The 18,049-nt window shown below is 36.8% G+C and overlaps 1 protein-coding gene across 1 annotated transcript in view; it reads right to left on the reverse strand.

Annotated features, from left to right (window-relative positions):
- The window catches only part of LOC118745995 (ecdysone-induced protein 78C-like), a 242,933-nt gene that overhangs the window by 179,354 nt on the left and 45,530 nt on the right, over positions 1 to 18,049 (reverse strand). The window lies entirely within an intron of this gene.

The following is an 18,049-nucleotide window of genomic DNA, read 5'->3' on the forward strand; positions in this document are numbered from 1 at the left end:
CGAATTAAAGAGCCGTAGGCGACCTTCAATGTCAAAGGATCAAAAAAATCTTCAGTATTGCGACGAATAAATCCGATCATGGAAAATGCTTTCGAGACAATATAGTCATTACGTTTAGAGTCGAAAATTACGCCCAAGTCCTTAATTTCTTCCTTGTGAGTGAGCTTAAGATTATTCAAACAATAATCATAGGCTATAGGATTAAGCCTTTTCTTATATGAAACGACGCAGCATTTTTCAATATTCAAATAAAGGTGGTTTAGAGTACACCATTCCTGAAACCTACCAAGATCGTATTGAAGATTAATGCAGTCTGTTATATACTGGATTTTCATAAATAACTTGACATCATCAGCAAACATAAAGCATTTTGCGGAATGGATAATGTTTGGTATATCATTTATAAAAATTAAAAACAGAAGAGGACCACAGTGTGTACTCTGAGGTATTCCTGACCAGGCATTAATCAATATTTTAGATTTGAACGGTGCCATTTTTACAAATAATTTCCTTTCATTTAAGTAGCTAAAAAAGAATTTTAAGAGTGTTCCCTTGATACCGTAAGCACTAAGCTTCTTTATGAGAATAAAATGGTCGACTTTATCGAATGCTTTTGGGAAATCTGTATAGACTATATCTAGTTGGGCTTGATTTACAAAAGCGTTGATAATATTATTTGTAAGCAGCGTTAGATTAGTGCAAGTTGATCTCAATGGTACAAAGCCATGTTGTTGGTTCTCGCAAATGTGATCGTTAATCCTATTCAGTAGTTTGACCTTTATGATAGAATCAAATAACTTCGAAATTGTACGTTGTTTAACAATTGGTCGCTAATTGCACACCTCATTACGGCTGTCTGATTTATAGATTGGAGTGATTGAGCATAATTTCCAAGCATCTAACAAAGCGTTGTCATTGAGCTATTAACTCGAGTTTATGGGCCATTTTGGAGTTTAACGCTTAACTCTACTCTTAAACTCGGAGTTTACTATACAAAAAAAAATTCGTTAAACTCTCCTTAAACACCACTTTTATTTGGAGTTTATGCGAATGCAACCTTTTTTTGGACCCGATTTGGTTTGTGTCTTTGATAATCAACCGACAGTTAGTCTGTACAGGTACTGCAGGATTTAATCAGAATTAGTCCGAGGTCGTTCTGTGCACATAAGTCTAGAATATCAACAATCTAGCGATGCAAAAACCAAAAATGGGGCTCGATAGAACTTTTTGTGGTGATTTCAACCCTAACCCTAAAATTCTCTGGCGAAGCTAAATATAAAATAGATATCGATGGTTAAAGTTAAATTTTCTGATTTTTTTAAATATTAATATCTTCTGAACAACATAACCTATTAAAAAACTAATGACGTCAAAATAAAGGTAATTAATTTATCTTTCATGTATGTATATAATTTATGTCTTTTTTTATATTTTTAGTCCGGAAATACTAAAAAACAAAATAAGAAAAAAATATATTTTTTTAAATGGCGTTTATATAAAATTAGTTTTAAAACTGGTTACAGTATATACGTTGCATAAAAGCCATTTAAATCATGTTGAAATAAGCATCAATAATTTTTTAATCGGTTAAGTGGTTTCCGAGATATTAAACAAATAAGAAATAGATAAGTTGAACTTTAACCTCTTTTATTGGCTTTGATTTTTATTTGCACCAAATAATTTTGGTATGGTTGAAATCAGCGTACAAAGTTCTATCGATCCTCATTTCTTGTTTTTTTTTATAGCTAAACGGTTGGTATTCTAGACTTATGTGTGTGTGTGTTAAATCCTGTAGTACAGGAACAGATTAAATGAGAATAAGAAAAGGTAAACAAAAAAGTGTCAAATTAAACTCTGAGTTTCTTAAACACCCCAATGTGAACGCTTGACAGTAGTTTATAAACTCAAAACGTTAAACTCGAACTAATGGCTCAATGAGAACGTAATATAAGACACTGATGGGCACTGCCTTGCCCGCGGGCGAAGCTCTTTTAAGCTTTCTATACATTTTGTATAGGCGCGAGCAGAGTAAAAGCTCTATCTGCCCAACGCTGATCTAAGAAGATCGAGACACTTATTAAAGAGCATTGCAATGGGTGTGGCAAGAGAAGTGGAGAGTAGTTTAAAAAATAAAGAGCAGAATCCTTCATGATCAGCTGATGAGATATTATTCAGTTCAGAAATTGCTGGTTCAACATCATTGGGAGTTACAGTGAAATTGTCAGGAAATTGTGAAGTGGATGACTCAAAGTTAAATTTATCTAACGAGTCATACTTTTCGTAAACCGTTTGAAAAAAAAAAAATTAGCAAACACTTCACAAGAATCTAACACTAATAAATAAATTACAGCACAATAATTTTATACGGTGGTTTTCGTCCTATGTAGACTCTATCGTGTTGGATTTATGCGATTTTCAACGGTAAACATTTATTTAACAGAAAAAAAAATTTTGGCCATTTGCGTGTACTTAGGAATGAGTGCCGGCAGTTTGCAGGAAAGCGCAGAAAATACTAAATATGATTGACACTTGGTGAAATGGAAATTACCTCACCGCTAACCCAACCAAAACTAGTGTTGTGCTCTTCACTACAAGGAGAATGTCGGATGGTCTCATCCTCGTCAGGAGTCACAATTCGGACTTCTCTGGAAGTGAAATATTTAGACGTAATTCAGGATACAAAAGTATCGTGGAAATCTCATGTGGAGCTTTGGGGGCATTTTGGCAATGCAAACAGGTCTTTAGAAAAACGTGGGGTCTGTCACCAAAGGGAATCCCCTGGATTTATACCTCTACGATCAGACCTATAATCCGCTATGCATCAGTGTCGTGTGAAGGAATGATTTCGACTTGCTTTTCTTTTATAATTTTTTTTTGTTTTAATAAGTGATCGTTGTGCTCTTCTAAGGCATTTTCTAAGAAGTGTCCTACGCAAAACGTCCCAGTTTTCCTCCTAGACATAAATCAATCGTACATTAACTGAACGTTTTTCTTTGTTGCTGCGTTACTCAACTTAGGTGCATATTCACATACACATCAGGAGCAAAAACCGAAAAATAAATATGTATTAATAGAATGTACGTATGTATTATGTGCCACATATTTAACTAGTTCACGGTATATTAAACGCTGATTTTGGCAAATGAGAACAGTTAAAAATTAAAAAAAAACGAAACGATCGAAACCAAAAAGCCAAATTGCTGCTTCAAACGCTTACTTTACGACGAAACGATGCAAGCTTAAAGGAATTTTCTTTGCAATATTTGAAAATTGAGATCGCGTAATAAGAAAACACGAAAATTAACACTCATACACTTACATACGTGTAAATAAAATACTACAAACTCGAACAAGGCAAAATGCGTGTGAACAGATTGTGGAAATGATGTAGTCGCAACGCAGTCGGTGGTACGAATTCGCTACTCTTGTATGTATGTATCTATCTATGTACGTATGCATTGCATATAAGTGTGATTGCAAGCGAACACCTTACATACATACACACATATGTATGTAAAGCTGTAGAGCAGGTGGATATGAATGGCTATACACACACACACAAATGCATGTATTGTGAGATTGCACGCGTTGCAGCTGTGTTGCTGCCGCAGCTGCTGTGTGACCTAAATACCTCAAAACAAGCAGAAGCCGCAGAATGAGGCGAACGCGAAACGAAACTTCAGCAGCAACAGCAACGGCGGCGGTGGCAGCGTCAGCTGGCGAGTTAGCTGCAGCACCAAACCAAGGCATATACATATGTATGTACAATGCACATATGTATGTATATACACAACGTGTCAAAATTATAAGAGCACCACATATTGACAAGTTTTACCAAATTATTATTTTTTCGGTATTTAATTTAAAGTTTGTTGAATTTTTATTTAATATTAAGCAACGTTTTAAAATTGAATTTATACGGTTTAAATTATGTTTTTAAAAAAATGCCTTAGTACCAGGTGCTCCTGAAATATGATGTGTAAACATCTGTGTACAGTTTGGGAAAGCCTTAGGCAATTCCGTTGCATATTTATGTACATAATTAAATTAGAAATTAATTAGGAATTAGTTAGAAATTAAGTTGTCGGGGACTGTACACGACTTTTTCCTAACCACATCGGGAAAAGTTCAGGACTATTTTAGGATTATTTCGTGACCAGTTTTGAACTACCTTGAAATGATTCCAAACTAGTCCGGAAATTGGCATGAAGAAGTTCTAGAAAAGTTGTAAACATTTCCTGAAATGATCTTGAACAAGTCTTGAAACGAAATGATCCCTTACTAGTCACAAAATGATCCCGAAGTAGTCCCAAAATTATCTTGATGCCGAGTTAGTACCGATATGCTCTGGAGATAGTCGTGAACTATCCCTGGAATGGTCCTGGACTAGTCTTAAATGGGTTATAACCCTATATGGTTCTGAAAAGGCCCCGAAACGTTCGAAAAGGTAGTGAACTGGCCACGAAATGATCTCGAACAAGTTTTGAAACGATCCCGAAATGTTCCCATATTAGTAAGGTGACCAGAATTTTTTAACATTCCATGAAAGCACAACAATTTTTTTATATATTTATTTAAACACATAAATAACGAATAAATTAACAATTCAAAGTTTCTCTAAACACAATTCAAACAAGCTTATAGTAGGTACGCTGCGTTGCATAATTATAAGACCGCCACGTATCACCAAACTTTGGGTATTTATTTTAAAATTATTTAATTTATAATTGTAGTACTTGCACAAGAAATTGCCTTTGTTCTTCGTCTTCGTTCAGCAATATCATTAACATATTTAATACTCTTCATCGTCTCTAAAACAACCAACTTCCGGGACATTTTTTAAAGAATTCAATGCCCTAAAAGAATGTGCCTAGAAAAAACTTTTATCCCGTTTTTATAACTTTTTTAACGGTTCAAAAGCTCTAACGTGTTTAATAAAAACACATATTTTTTCATGTTATTTATATAGAAAATTTCGAAGGCCCACCGACACCTTTTAAAATTGAAATAAAAAATTTTCCAAATGTGAGAATTTCCTTCTCATTAAATAAGTCATTTTAAGGCCATTAATTCGCTAGGTTAATTATTTTGGATCACCCTAATATATATCTACAAGAATTACTCGTTTACAGTAATAACAATAAGTGGCAAATATCCCGAAAAACACGAAGGGTAATTGGAGTGCGAATTACGAATGAGAAAGCGAACTAAGTAATTGGGGTGCCGTGGGAAAGCCCTATTAAATATTATTTGATTATTGATTGAGGCTAAAGGGCTTTTATACCGTTCAACTTTGACAGGCGGTTAGTTGAATCATAAATTTACATCATTTAACTGAAAGTTGAACAATGTAAACTCCTTTTAAATATAATGATTATGTAGGATTAGGAAATAATAATATTCTGAACGAAATTTTTCTAAAATTTCATTACTATCATAAAACTTGAAAAGGAGGACTTCTTTGCTCAAAAGGAGGACAGAGAAGGACAATATTTTTGAGAAAGGCAAATCCCGTTTGAGGAGGACAATCCTCCTCAAAGGAGGACGGTTGGTCAGCTTACATATTAGTCCCAAAATGATTCGGAACAAGTCCCAAAATGGTGACAAAATAGTCCTGAACTTTGATCTGATCTAGTCACAAAATGAAACCGAACTTTGTAGTGCCGAAATGTTCCTGAAATAGTTCAGGACTAGTACCAAAATGGCCCGCAAATAGTCGTGAACTAGTCCCGACACGGTACTGAACAGGTCACGAAACGTATCGCAATGATCCCGAAATAATTCTGAACTAGCAAGCTAAAGCAATGACACATTTTCTGCTAAGTTACATAAAAAGAATTTAAATTTTTTTTGCTGAGTTAACGGAAATAGAACCCATACCGAGAGCTAAGATGTTTATTTACACATCCAAAATTACTAAAATTTATTTTTTTTTTAATAAATTGTCAAGACTTTCTCAACATGTGGTGCGCTTATAATTTTGACACGGTGTGTATTGTATTGTGCATAAACTATATATTTGCACAACTTTACATACATATCTACACACATTGGCCAAGTTGCAGTTGTTGCTGTTGTAGTTGCAGTTGCAGTTGGCAATGCGCTTTGCTGTGTCGCGACGTGGTGCAACAACCGAATTCAATGCAAAATGTTGCTGCCACTGCGTAACTACTGAGTTTATTACAGTTGATGGTTATTTTTATACCCAATGCACAAGTGGCCAGATGCATTGGCGAAGTTTGTGAAATCTTAAAAGTTCAACGTACTTTGAAAAATTATTCCATCATTTCGATTCGGTTCTCAAGCAGCCGTTGAAGGCAACAACCTCATATTTGGAGCATACTCAAATATAGCTAAGTACTCTTAAGAATTTACATAAGTATATACTTATATGCATACTTGTCTTGTTTGTTTTGCGATATCTGTTCGGATCCAGACTGTAAGAAACAGCCATGGCGTCATTAGTCCTGGCAGCTTCGATGTTTCCCATGCTGGTACCTATTCCAAATATTCAACTCCTTATAAGTAACTAATAAATGTGCGAATCTTTTACAATTTTGCTAGCCGTATTGCCTTGCGCTATCTCATAGCTTCAAAATTATCCAGTGTTGAACTGCTTCGTTGAATCTATGGGCCATATGAATTGAGCACCACAAAATGGGTAATTTACGCCATCGCAGATGTTTTTACTTCTTAACCAGCAGTTTCATTTGATACTTGATGCATTACTTTGTTGCCGTTGTGTTTTGCTACTTGGAGTAATCTGCGCGGCTGGAGTTATTTGTTGTTGCCGCTGTACCAGTCAATGTTAGTACGTGGTACATATGCACATACCTACTCATACATATGCACAGATATACATACATACATACATATGTAACTAAAGTTGATTTAGTAAAATAGGAGTAAATAAAAATATACAAACTGTTACGAAAATATTGTTTAACCTAAAGAGGTTACTTTGGCGTAAACAATACCAAGGCCGAGTATTTATACGCGAAAAAAATTTCACAAATTAAATTTTTGTATCAAACTTGCAAATTAACAATCTATATTTGAAATTCCAACAGAGAAGTAAATACTACATACATATGTACATTAGTGCGGATCGAAATTTTTATTTTTATTTAATCCTTTTGTAAAAGTGAAAAGATGTTGTTTTATGATTTCAATTATAAATAAGCCTGTAAAATATTGTCCTATTATTTTCAGCGCAACACGCCGCCCATCGATCACCAAATGTAACAAAGCTCACTGGTTTGATAATACGAATCCTTGTTACGAATTCAAGGTTTGCAAAAACGGTTTGGCTGTTATTTAGAGAACTAGCAGACCCGGCGCCCTTTCGTGCCGCCAAAAATTAATTTATTTTTATTGAAACATTTTGGTCCAACATTTTCACCAACAATTCACGTTTATGATTTCGAGTGGCACATTTATCGGCTAAGATTATGGTTTGGTGGTCGGCAGAAGGCATATTTTCATTGGTGACTTAAATAACCTAACGAAAGTGTTATGGCCGTGAAGAAGTTCTTGAAATTTTCCAATGATCTGGTGTTTCATAGCACGATTAATCGCACGACGAAGTAAATTTTAAGAACTTCTTCCTCTTCACTCGCTGGCGGCAATAATGATCCTGGTGTTTCCAAAGGAAGCAATAACGCTTAATAATATTGGAAAATCACATCCATTTGGGTCATTCGGAACAAACGGGCATTAGACTTACTCAGCGTTCTACCACGTCCAATAATCGAAAGTTCACGGCATTTTTTCTGACTTTACGATTTTCAGTAATAAATCGACTCCAGCGCCAACTGACGAGTCGAATTGTGAACCTAAACAATGCAGAGATCTACTCAAACGAACACAAATTTCGTTAAAATCCGTCCAGCCATTTAGGAGGACTCCACTCACAAACACACACATGCACATACTAATTATATATACATTCAAAGATAGCTAAAAGTCAGTACGTTTGTACGGCGCCACCCCCCTTTTAAAATAGCCCCAACTTTCTCCATGAGTATGGGATCAATTTCATATCGTCGTTTAAAGTACTAGACCGCGTATCGTCATTCTGCAAAACCGCGTAACTGACTTTTACTGCCAAAAATTTGATTTGCTCATAAGAAGCTCCAGGCATCAAGTTTTATCTATTATCACAGCGGTATTTTATTAATTTTTGGTCAATAGCTGTAAATCTGGCCTTTAAATTGGTACGTCTTACGTATCGTTGGAGTATAAATTGTCAAGTGTATTGTGCGAAAGACTGAAGCCCACCGTCAACGAACTGATTTGACCTTATCAGTGTGGCCCTAGACCTGGCAAATCCACCACAATACGCCAAAACTTGGAAAAGACCCGCGAGAAAAGGATCGAAACTCACCACCTATTTGTCGACTTTATAGCCGCTTTCGACAACAGCACTAAAAGGAGTTGCCTATACGCCGCTATGTCTGAATTTGGCATCCCCTCAAAACTCATACGGCTGTGTAAAATGACGTTGAGCAATACCACCAGCTCCGTCAGAATTGGGAAAGACCTCCCCGAGCCGTTCGCCACCAAACGGGGTTTCAGACAGGGCGACTCCCTTTCATGTGACTTCTTTAATCTGATGTTGGAGAAGATAATAACAGCTGCACAACTGAACCGCTCAGGAGCAATTTACTACAAAAGCGTACAATTGCTGGCTTATGCCGATGACATCGACATCATCGGTAACAAAAACCGCGAAGTCTGTTCTGCCTTTTCCAAGTTGGATAAGGAAGCAAAGAGAATGGGTCTGCTGGTAAATGAGGACAAGACGAAGTATCTTTTGTCATAAAACAAACAGTCAGCGCATTCGCGCCTTGAGACCCACGTCAGTGTTGACAGTTTTAATTTCGAGAGAGTGGAGAATTTCGATTACTTGGGAACCAGCATTAACACCGATAATAATGTCAGCATGGAAATACACACTCTATAAGTCACTCATCATACCCGCGCTGGTATATGGCGCAGAAGCATGGACAATGACGAACATCCGATGAGTCGGCTCTTGCAGTATTCGAGAGAAAGATTTTGCGGAAGATTTACGGGCCTTTACGCGTTGGCGACGGCGAGTACCGCAGACGATGGAACGATGAGCTATATGAGCTTTAAAATGACATGGACATAGTGCAGCGAATTAAAATACAGTGGCTCCGCTGGCTTGATCATGTTGTTCGAATGGACACCGACGCTCCAGCCCTGAAAGTATTCAACTCGAAACCCGCTAGTGGTAGCAGAGGAAGAGGAAGGCCCCCATTGCGATGGAAAGATCAGGTGAAGAAGGACTTGGCTTCACTTGGCGTTTCCAATTGGCGTCAGTTGGCACAGAAGAGAAAAGACTGGCATGCTTTGCTGAACTCGGCCAAAATCGCTTAGGCGGTTACAGCGCCAAATAAGAAGAAGAAGAATGCGAAGGAGTTAACTAGGGAGTCATAAGTTCCATTGAAGCTCGCAACACTTCATTACTATCCATTAGCGTACACAAGGGGTGGGTTTTGGGGTTCATCGATCTGTTCTCAACGCCCAAACAAGCGCCTATATGTAGGTCTCTTGGTCTAACGATAATGCTGTTCATAGCTACAAGTTGGCTAGTAGTGTCGGCAAAAGGTCTAGTTCAACGCTAGTTCTGAGCTAGTCCGATTTTTTGCAGGGAAATTATTATATGAATATGTATTGTGTATATCCTTGGTTCATTTGTATTTAAAAAAAATATTTTGAAATTTATTTACTTATAGTTTTAAACTACCAGCGAGCTAATTTTAGCAAACACACTTCAATGTGCATGCCTACGACCGAAAATAATTATGCGAATATTTGCTTAAAATTCGCATAACACTTTTATTTACGTTAACCATTTGCTTTCAAACTTAGCTGTAAGAAGAAACTTAACCGAAATATGTACATACGAACAAAGCGCAAAGTAAAGCAAATACAACAAATTAAAAACAATTGCAGTCACGTCAAAATTAAGCAACAATGACAAAATAATAAGTGAGCCGGTGAGTGAGTGGACAAACCGCTGAGCCGCCTAACTGGGTCATGTCAAATTAAATTGTCTATGCACGAGTGGAGGTGCAAGTAACACCATCGAAACACAATAGCGACCACAAAAGCAGCCATCAAGAACAGCAACATAAATACATACCCGTATGTATACCAACAATAAAAGAAAAATAAATCAAAACAATAGATAAACAAAACCAAAAATAGCTGGGAGCTACGAGTATAAGCATCGAAATTCTTAAATGCCATAACCCATGGATGACTCTCGACTAATCGCGTTGGCCAACCAACAACTGCTGCTGAGGTACTTTAATTGCTCTGAGGCATAAAAAAAAGGGGAAACGCTTAACAGGCGTATTCTGAATAGACAAAGCGTGGTTCGAACTCTGAACACATGAATGCGCGCTTGCGTATTAACAGGCCGCTTGAATGTTGTTAGCGCTCACTCGGTTGAGTGCACAATAAAAATATTAGCGAAAAAAGCTGCATTGCGAGGCAAAAAACGAGCCAAGGTACGAACGAGGGCGATTAGGAATTTGAAACTTTTAATTTCAGTACATTTTGTAAAATGAGTCATTTTCCATTGCATAAACCGGCCAGACTTTGTGACGTCTGCTCTCATTGCTCTGTGCGTAAGTTTAATGCATTTGTTGTTTTTTTATTTTTACATAACATTACTGTTTTGTTCTTAATTTCTTTCATCACTTTCGGTCCGAAATAAATTCCACCGTCAGAAATAATTTGAATATACGTGGGATCAAATGTATGGGAAAGGAAGGGGGTGGGGGGAGGCAAACCTAGAAAAGGCCCCGTTTAATTGTCCTCCAAACTTTGACGACCGCCACATGAAACAATGGCTACGATTTACGGATATACGCTTGAAATGTCCAGACCCTCCAAAGGAAAGGTGCCAACTGCTGGTTTTCTAAGAGAAATACCCTGCTGACATCTCCTTAATACAGAAAATGTGATACACCCAGAAAACTTCAGCTAAATATATTTCTCTCAACCCATAAGTTGGTTATAGTTGAGGGAAATATTTTTGGCTGACTTTTTTCTGCCAGCATAAGCACCATGCGACGTCTATTACAGCTGCCATGAGACGGCGGACAAATTTGGTATGTGATTTGGGGCGTAGGCCTTAGCACCTTGTCTCCAGGTTCACCCTCAACAGTGGACGAATTGCTACAATCCGCATGAAAGCTAAACATATTTGTCCCAGCAATCGACTCTAAATCTTGCTTAAACAAGAAACTTCTCATGGGCTGGATATAAATGAGCAGTGGAAATCAATTCCCAATGTCTTTGTATTGCTGCGGTTGGCTACCATCAGCCTCTGCAATGACTAAAAAAATATATTGCAATATTTTCTTTATCTTATCAATTTACTTAAACTGAAATTTTCAAACCGGTGGCAATTCTCAATTTATCTATATATTTTCTTTTTTCTATATTTTAAGTTAGACCTCTAGCAATATACCGAGGAAAACTGCATTCAATTCCAGGCATTAGATGATGAGGGATGCGCGTACAAACATGCAGACAGACAGACAGACAAAAATTCAAAAGATTGCTGATTTGGCTTCTGTTGGTCTAATTTTTCTTTAATATCTAAAATGTACAGACATCGACCTATTACAGTTTTATTGAAGTGAAACTTCTTTAGCGACGGTTGGTTGGTTGGGAGTAAATTGGCAAATTCAACGGAAATTGCACACGGAAATGGTGCAACGGAAATGGTTGCGGCTGAATCAAGTGCTTCTTGAGTGTATGCACATGGTATTAATTTAACAAAAAACTTCCTAATAAAAGTTTAAAGAATAACACTTAAAAAAACACCAATACAAGAATGAAAGTAAAGGTGAGCACGTACATAGATAAAGAAAAGGATAAAGGCAAAGGTAATAATAAAAACAAAAACAAAGATGCGTAAGGTTAAAGGCAAAAAGGAAGACCTAGGTAAATTTAAACACTTTACTTATATAACGGCAAAGGTGAAGGGGAATATGTAGATGAAGAAAATGGTAAACATAAAAGTAAAAACAAAGATAAATATATGGAAAAGTAAAGATGAAGATAGAGGAAGAAAGATTAAAATAAAGTTAATTATAGAGAAAAGGATAGAGATAGAGCCACAGAGACTCAATCTGGGAACTATTTTGGGATTTTAGAGATTTTCGGGATTCTCGGGATATAATGATCGATACTTTTATCGGTTTTGTTATCGAAATTTTTATCGTTTTTTATCGATTTTGCTATCGATATTTTCGGAACTTATCGATATAATAATCAATACTTTTATCGATTTTGTTGTGGATATTTTTATCGATTTTTAATCGATATTTTTAACGATTTTGTTATCGATATTTTTAACGATTTTGTTATCGATATCTTTTTTTATCGATATTGCTATCGATTTTATAACGATATTTTTATCGATTTTATTATGGATTATTAATCGATTTTGCTATTGATATTTTTATCGATTTTCTAATCGATTTTTGCTATCGATTATTTATTGAATTTGTTATAGATATTTTTCGAATTTGTCGAATTTATCATCGATTTTGTTATCGATATTTTTATTGGTTTTGTTATCGATATTTTGTTGGATATTACTATCGATATTGTTATCCATATATACAAAAATGAAGATAAAGGAAAACAGAATAACATAAATGTAATTATAACGACCAGGGGTAGAGGTAGGGATCTAGATAGCAAAAATACAAAAAATATGTCTTTAAGCAAAAGAAGATGTATGTATGTATGTATGTACATATGTATATTGATTATGAGATAAAATAGATATGTAACGTAAGTTTCACTTCTCCAGTGTGGCCCAGACGCACTTACTTTTTTATATATGTAAAGAAGATAGAAACGTCTCCTAAGAAATCTTCATTGAACATCGCAAAAAAAAATCCGAAGTCTCTACTGAAAATTAGCGCATATATCTGAGCCATATGAAGGCAGACTGAAATATTTTGCTTTTTGGACCTTCGTTAATTTCTGAATGCAGTTACTCAACCATGGGAATTTATAATCTCTATTTTTATCAAAGCTCAGCTATTACGACATAAAATGGAATGCAAGCATTTTTTTTGCTACAAAGCAGTTCATTGCATCTATAAAAGATGTTTATTAAACTCAACTTGAGTTCATATATCTTAAATTTTTCTTTGTTTATATCGATAATAAAAAAAAAATGGCTAAACTATTGAGTGAAGGTAATTTTTCCAGTTATTTCCTTGCAATTATTTTAAGCTTAGTTCGTTAGCTTCTCCTAATCACTTTATCTCCAACAGCTAGACGCTTGAGTGGCACCATCCGCCCACACAAGTCTGATGGTAGACTTTTTGGGGTTCATGAACCGCTGTATAGCTGTTGCTGTTGCAGTTGAAAAGCGTACACGCTTCGATCAAACGAAAATGAAAACAAAACCACTCTTGAGGTACAAAGTAAAAGGTAAGATGAAAAAAAGGAAAATCCCCTACAAAAACAACAACCGAAGAATATCAACGAACAACACGAGCCACATAACGCAATAAGATAAAGTCGAGGAAGTTTATCCAATTGCCCGGCCAATGGCTTTAACGTGAGGTTACAAAAAGGTGCAGCAATGGTTAAATACTAATGCAAATGAACGTAGTTGTATGTAAATGCATGTACACAACATACACATTTACGTAAATTTGTAAGTTCGCAGATGCCTCGTACGACACTACTGGGAGTCAGTTAACCGTTTGCAGGTACGAGTACATACATGCACACATATGTATGTTGCATGCCGCCACTTGAGTTGCTGGGCCTGCATGCGCCCCTATTGCTGTGCACTTATTCTTATTGTTGTTGTACTTGTGTTGCAAATTGATTGAAATGCATGCAGAATAATTCACAAAACAAAAAACCAATGTGGCAATTTGTTACAGACCTCACGTTTGATATTTTGTTGCACCAACGGCACTATCATCTCCAGGCAAACACGTACGATCCGCTGCAGCACGCAGCAACTATTACACGAGTATAGCGCAAACACTTTGGTATAGGGTGTCAATTGTAAAATGAGACAATTTTAATACAACTTGTTTTGTATTTGTCGTACCTATTTGAAATAACCCGTGGGAAAAATAGCACTCAGACTATATTGCGATCGTTGTACTGTTTTTGTGATAGAACTACAAAAAAAAAAAACCGTCTGCAAATCATTTTCTAGTGTGGCAATTCTGTTGTATGTACATACATATGCCGCTCGTATACCAGTGATTTTACCTCGAGAAGAGACCAGACAGCAATCCCAAAACCTTTCTCAGTCCCATCTGCTGTAAGACGGCAGATACCTAGCTGGACTTTTCGAGATAGAGGGTAAAATGAGTTTAGCTGTTCTGCGGCCTCTGTGAAAGCCAATCGTCAAGTTTTTGACGATGGATTTGCTGGCCGAAGGATAAAATGCTTTAACCGGTGGCGGGTGCTTTCTTTTTACTTAAAAAGTTTGAAGTCTAAATCTCCTCCCTCAGCAGATTTTGCTTCACTGCACATGCCAGCACCCATTTCTTTTTTAAGCCTAGACTACACCGTACGACACTAGTCATCACAGAGGCCCAGATGAGAGGATTTCTCTTAAAACCCATATTTACATATTCTTAAATCATGCCTTCGTAACAACTACTACAGAAATCATTATCCGCAGTGCCGAGTCTGTCAGCCACAGGGGTCAACAAACCACCGCAGTGGTAATATTTCGGTAAGAAGCTTTACATGTCGCTCATCGAGCGATGACCAGGACTCGAATCGTCACATACGATATCGTACTATTCGTCACGTAAAAATACATTTTTCGGATCATGACATACGTTGTCCCATTCAGCTTATACTGCCTGACGCATCGCGTAATTTTCTTTCGTATCGTTTTCGATCCGTGAACGGATGTGACGATTCAAGCCCTGGACGATCGCGATATTTTGCATGGTTCAGATTAGAGATCAGCGATCACCAAGAGCCGTATATGCCTGGACTTGCTTCTCCAAACCTTGTAATAAAAAAAATTTTCCGGCCACTCGCGCACTAGCTTTAGCGAAACAGCACTGCGCTCTGGGGCTAAGTGAAGATCGTCCATGTGTTTATAAGGCTAAGCGCATAGTGAAGCGGCGAGCAAAGAGCATCGAGCAAAGCCTCGATTACAAACGTATTTGTTTCAATGGAAGCGCCCATAGTGAAGAGCACAGCGTACACACGCGTTTGAAATTGACATTTTGCTCGATGCTATGATCGTCGCTTTGCTCGCCGCTCCACTATGCGTTTAGCCAAGACGTTGTAGGAATTTTCGACATTCTTAAGGTCTTAATGGTAGCTAGAATGTCAATGACAAATACGAGTGTTTGAATGAGAAATATATAGTTTTTACCCGGCCTGTATAGATCTCTGCCTGAAAAATGCTGCAGTAATCTGAGTGATGATTTTCAAGATGCGGTCAAACTCCAATTCTCTAATTTCGCTTCTCTGTTTCTCACGACTCAGTCCGTGGAAGCAGCCTACTAAACGTCCTAAGTCTCGGAGCGCGTCTAGCTGTGGCGATTTTCACGTAAAACTTCTATTGGTTGAAGGCCCAGAAGTGTATCTAACACGCCCTAGGACTAGAGACTTGCTTGCCCCCTTGCATGTTGATAAGATAATATTTTGTATCAACTACCTCCTACCACGTCATAGGTAAGAATACTTCTTACTACCGCTGTGTATACCCAAAGTGTTATCTGCAGTCGTAGCCTCTAAACGTCTTCTAATGTGTTGTTGCAAGGGTGGATCGTATTATCCGCTCTTCAGTGTTCAATTTCCAGAAAAGTTTAGAGAAGGGAATAATCCCAAAATGTTCGTCTCTTTCGGCAACTTAAGACTTGCTTCATTGAGTGATGGAGTTCAAAAGCTTTCTACCTCATAACACGTGGTGAACAAAACTAGTTAAGTTTTAGGCGGATAACGCTCAGACGGTGCCTTTTTGCCCAACTTATCCGCAAAATTTAGTTAAGCACTAGGTTCCATAACAAATAAGATAGGTAAGTAGTTTTCCTTACTTCGCCGATTCCCAATGAGTCATTGATCTTTTTCTACTTAACATATTTTCGTTACAGAGAGTAATCAAAGAAACTAATCTGACATAATCCATAAAGGAGTGGTTTCATACCAAATTATCATCGTTAAAGGCACCTTTCACAAAGGTACATCGCGTATTCAATACAACCATAAGTTGATTTCACAAAAATCGCACTACGATGGATTCAGTGATAGCCCCGATTATCGCAATCAATGCAAAAAACTCTAATTAAAAGACTAAACGTTTTTTTTTAAAGAAACAAGCAACTTTTTTAACGTAGTAAGCAATATTTTGTTCGTATTTTTTTATACTTTTTGGAACTTTAGTGTGTTGAAAAAAGAGCTTTCAGAAGGGCTTTTGTAGGACGCCTTTTGAAGAAGTTCTTTTAAAGTTTTTCTTAATTGATAAAAATCATACTTTTTTAGGGAATTTATTTAAGGTTCATATCAAATTTTTATATTTAGACTTAAAATGCCTCTTGAATCTTATTTGTAATGCTAAGCAATATAAACATTTACTTAAGCACATTCGCGTAAATTGTAAATAGGAATCACGTTTCTAGGAAGCATGCATGGAAGCACTTTTTTCAGTCCTGGTTGGGTAAGCCTTTTAGAATGGCTTCACTTAAGATAACCTGCTTAAATTATCTTCAGGTTATGCATATACAAATTGGCAAAAATGGTCATGAAGTGATAGGTGCCGCTTTTTCCAAGTTACGTCACCGTCACGACAAATTTTTTCTTTTATATTCAACAAAAACCAATTTTTTCTTTTATGATACAATTTTTTTTTTGTTGTTATTGTTGAAGATAAAAAAATATTCAGAACTTGAGCGTTTCATCATCATCACTCATTCAGCTCTAGGGATTGTGCCACAAAACTACATTGCTTATAATATTAGAACGAAAGCAACTGTACTTATACGGAGTACATTGGCACCATATTCGCTTGTGTCTTCGTGTTTTTATTTGGATGACAAGTGTCCTGGTCGATGGGTTTAGGATTACGGCAGCCCTACGCTATGGCATTCTTTAGAAAAAAAATATATTCGTCTAAAATAAAAACAAGCGAAATCGGCCTAATTTTATATAACCCTGCCTGACATGAAAATTTTCTCCTCGATAAGGCTAGTGGCCATTTCTAACTGATTTTGGATAGCTTAATCAAAAATGGAAACATATATACATATTTGAATTTTAAGAAACCAAGGCAAATAGCAAAATCGGCTAAAAACGGCTTTATTTTTTTTTTACAAAACGGCTAACAAATCGGCTGCCGGCTAAACCGAAATTTCTCCGGCTGTTTGCTATCGCAACCGGCTAAATCTAGCTGGAAAACGGCTAAAATGGCAACACTGCTGCAGACAACTTGTTGGATTGCTGACTTTGATAGGCGTACATGACAACTCCATTTTCCCATCCTGCCTTGAAGAGGACGACACGACGGAACACGTTTTGTGCTTTTATCACACCTTTGTAAGGATTAGGTATGAGGAATTTGGTCGCGATATGTTGAGAGACGAACAACTGAGCTCTTTTAAAACACAAAATAATGTGCTTAGGGTTATTCGAAAATCGACAAGATTAAAAGTGACATGAGAACAGTAAAATGGGCGGCATGTAGTCTGAGTGCTGTTTTCTGCAAGCGTTGCTTTGTGCCTGGTTCCGACAAAAAAAAAGTATATCAGAGAAAACGACTACTCAATAAACCGCATTGCCAAAAAATATGACAAACTGGGACTTTATCATTGAAAACTATAATATTGTATATTAAGTTTTTAAAAAATGCCTTCCCCAAACAGCCACCCTGTATGTATGTATACACACATGTATTTAAGCTTGCATATTTCGTCAGCGGAAACAGTTTTCCATTTGCTACTTTTGGCTTATTCGTTTTTCTTGACCGGTTCAAGCAAAGTTTTTTCCCTAC

The sequence above is a fragment of the Rhagoletis pomonella genome, unplaced genomic scaffold, assembly GCF_013731165.1.
Source record: "Rhagoletis pomonella isolate Grant_MI unplaced genomic scaffold, Rhpom_1.0 Rhpom_scaffold_00010, whole genome shotgun sequence".
NCBI classification, from domain to species: domain Eukaryota; kingdom Metazoa; phylum Arthropoda; class Insecta; order Diptera; family Tephritidae; genus Rhagoletis; species Rhagoletis pomonella.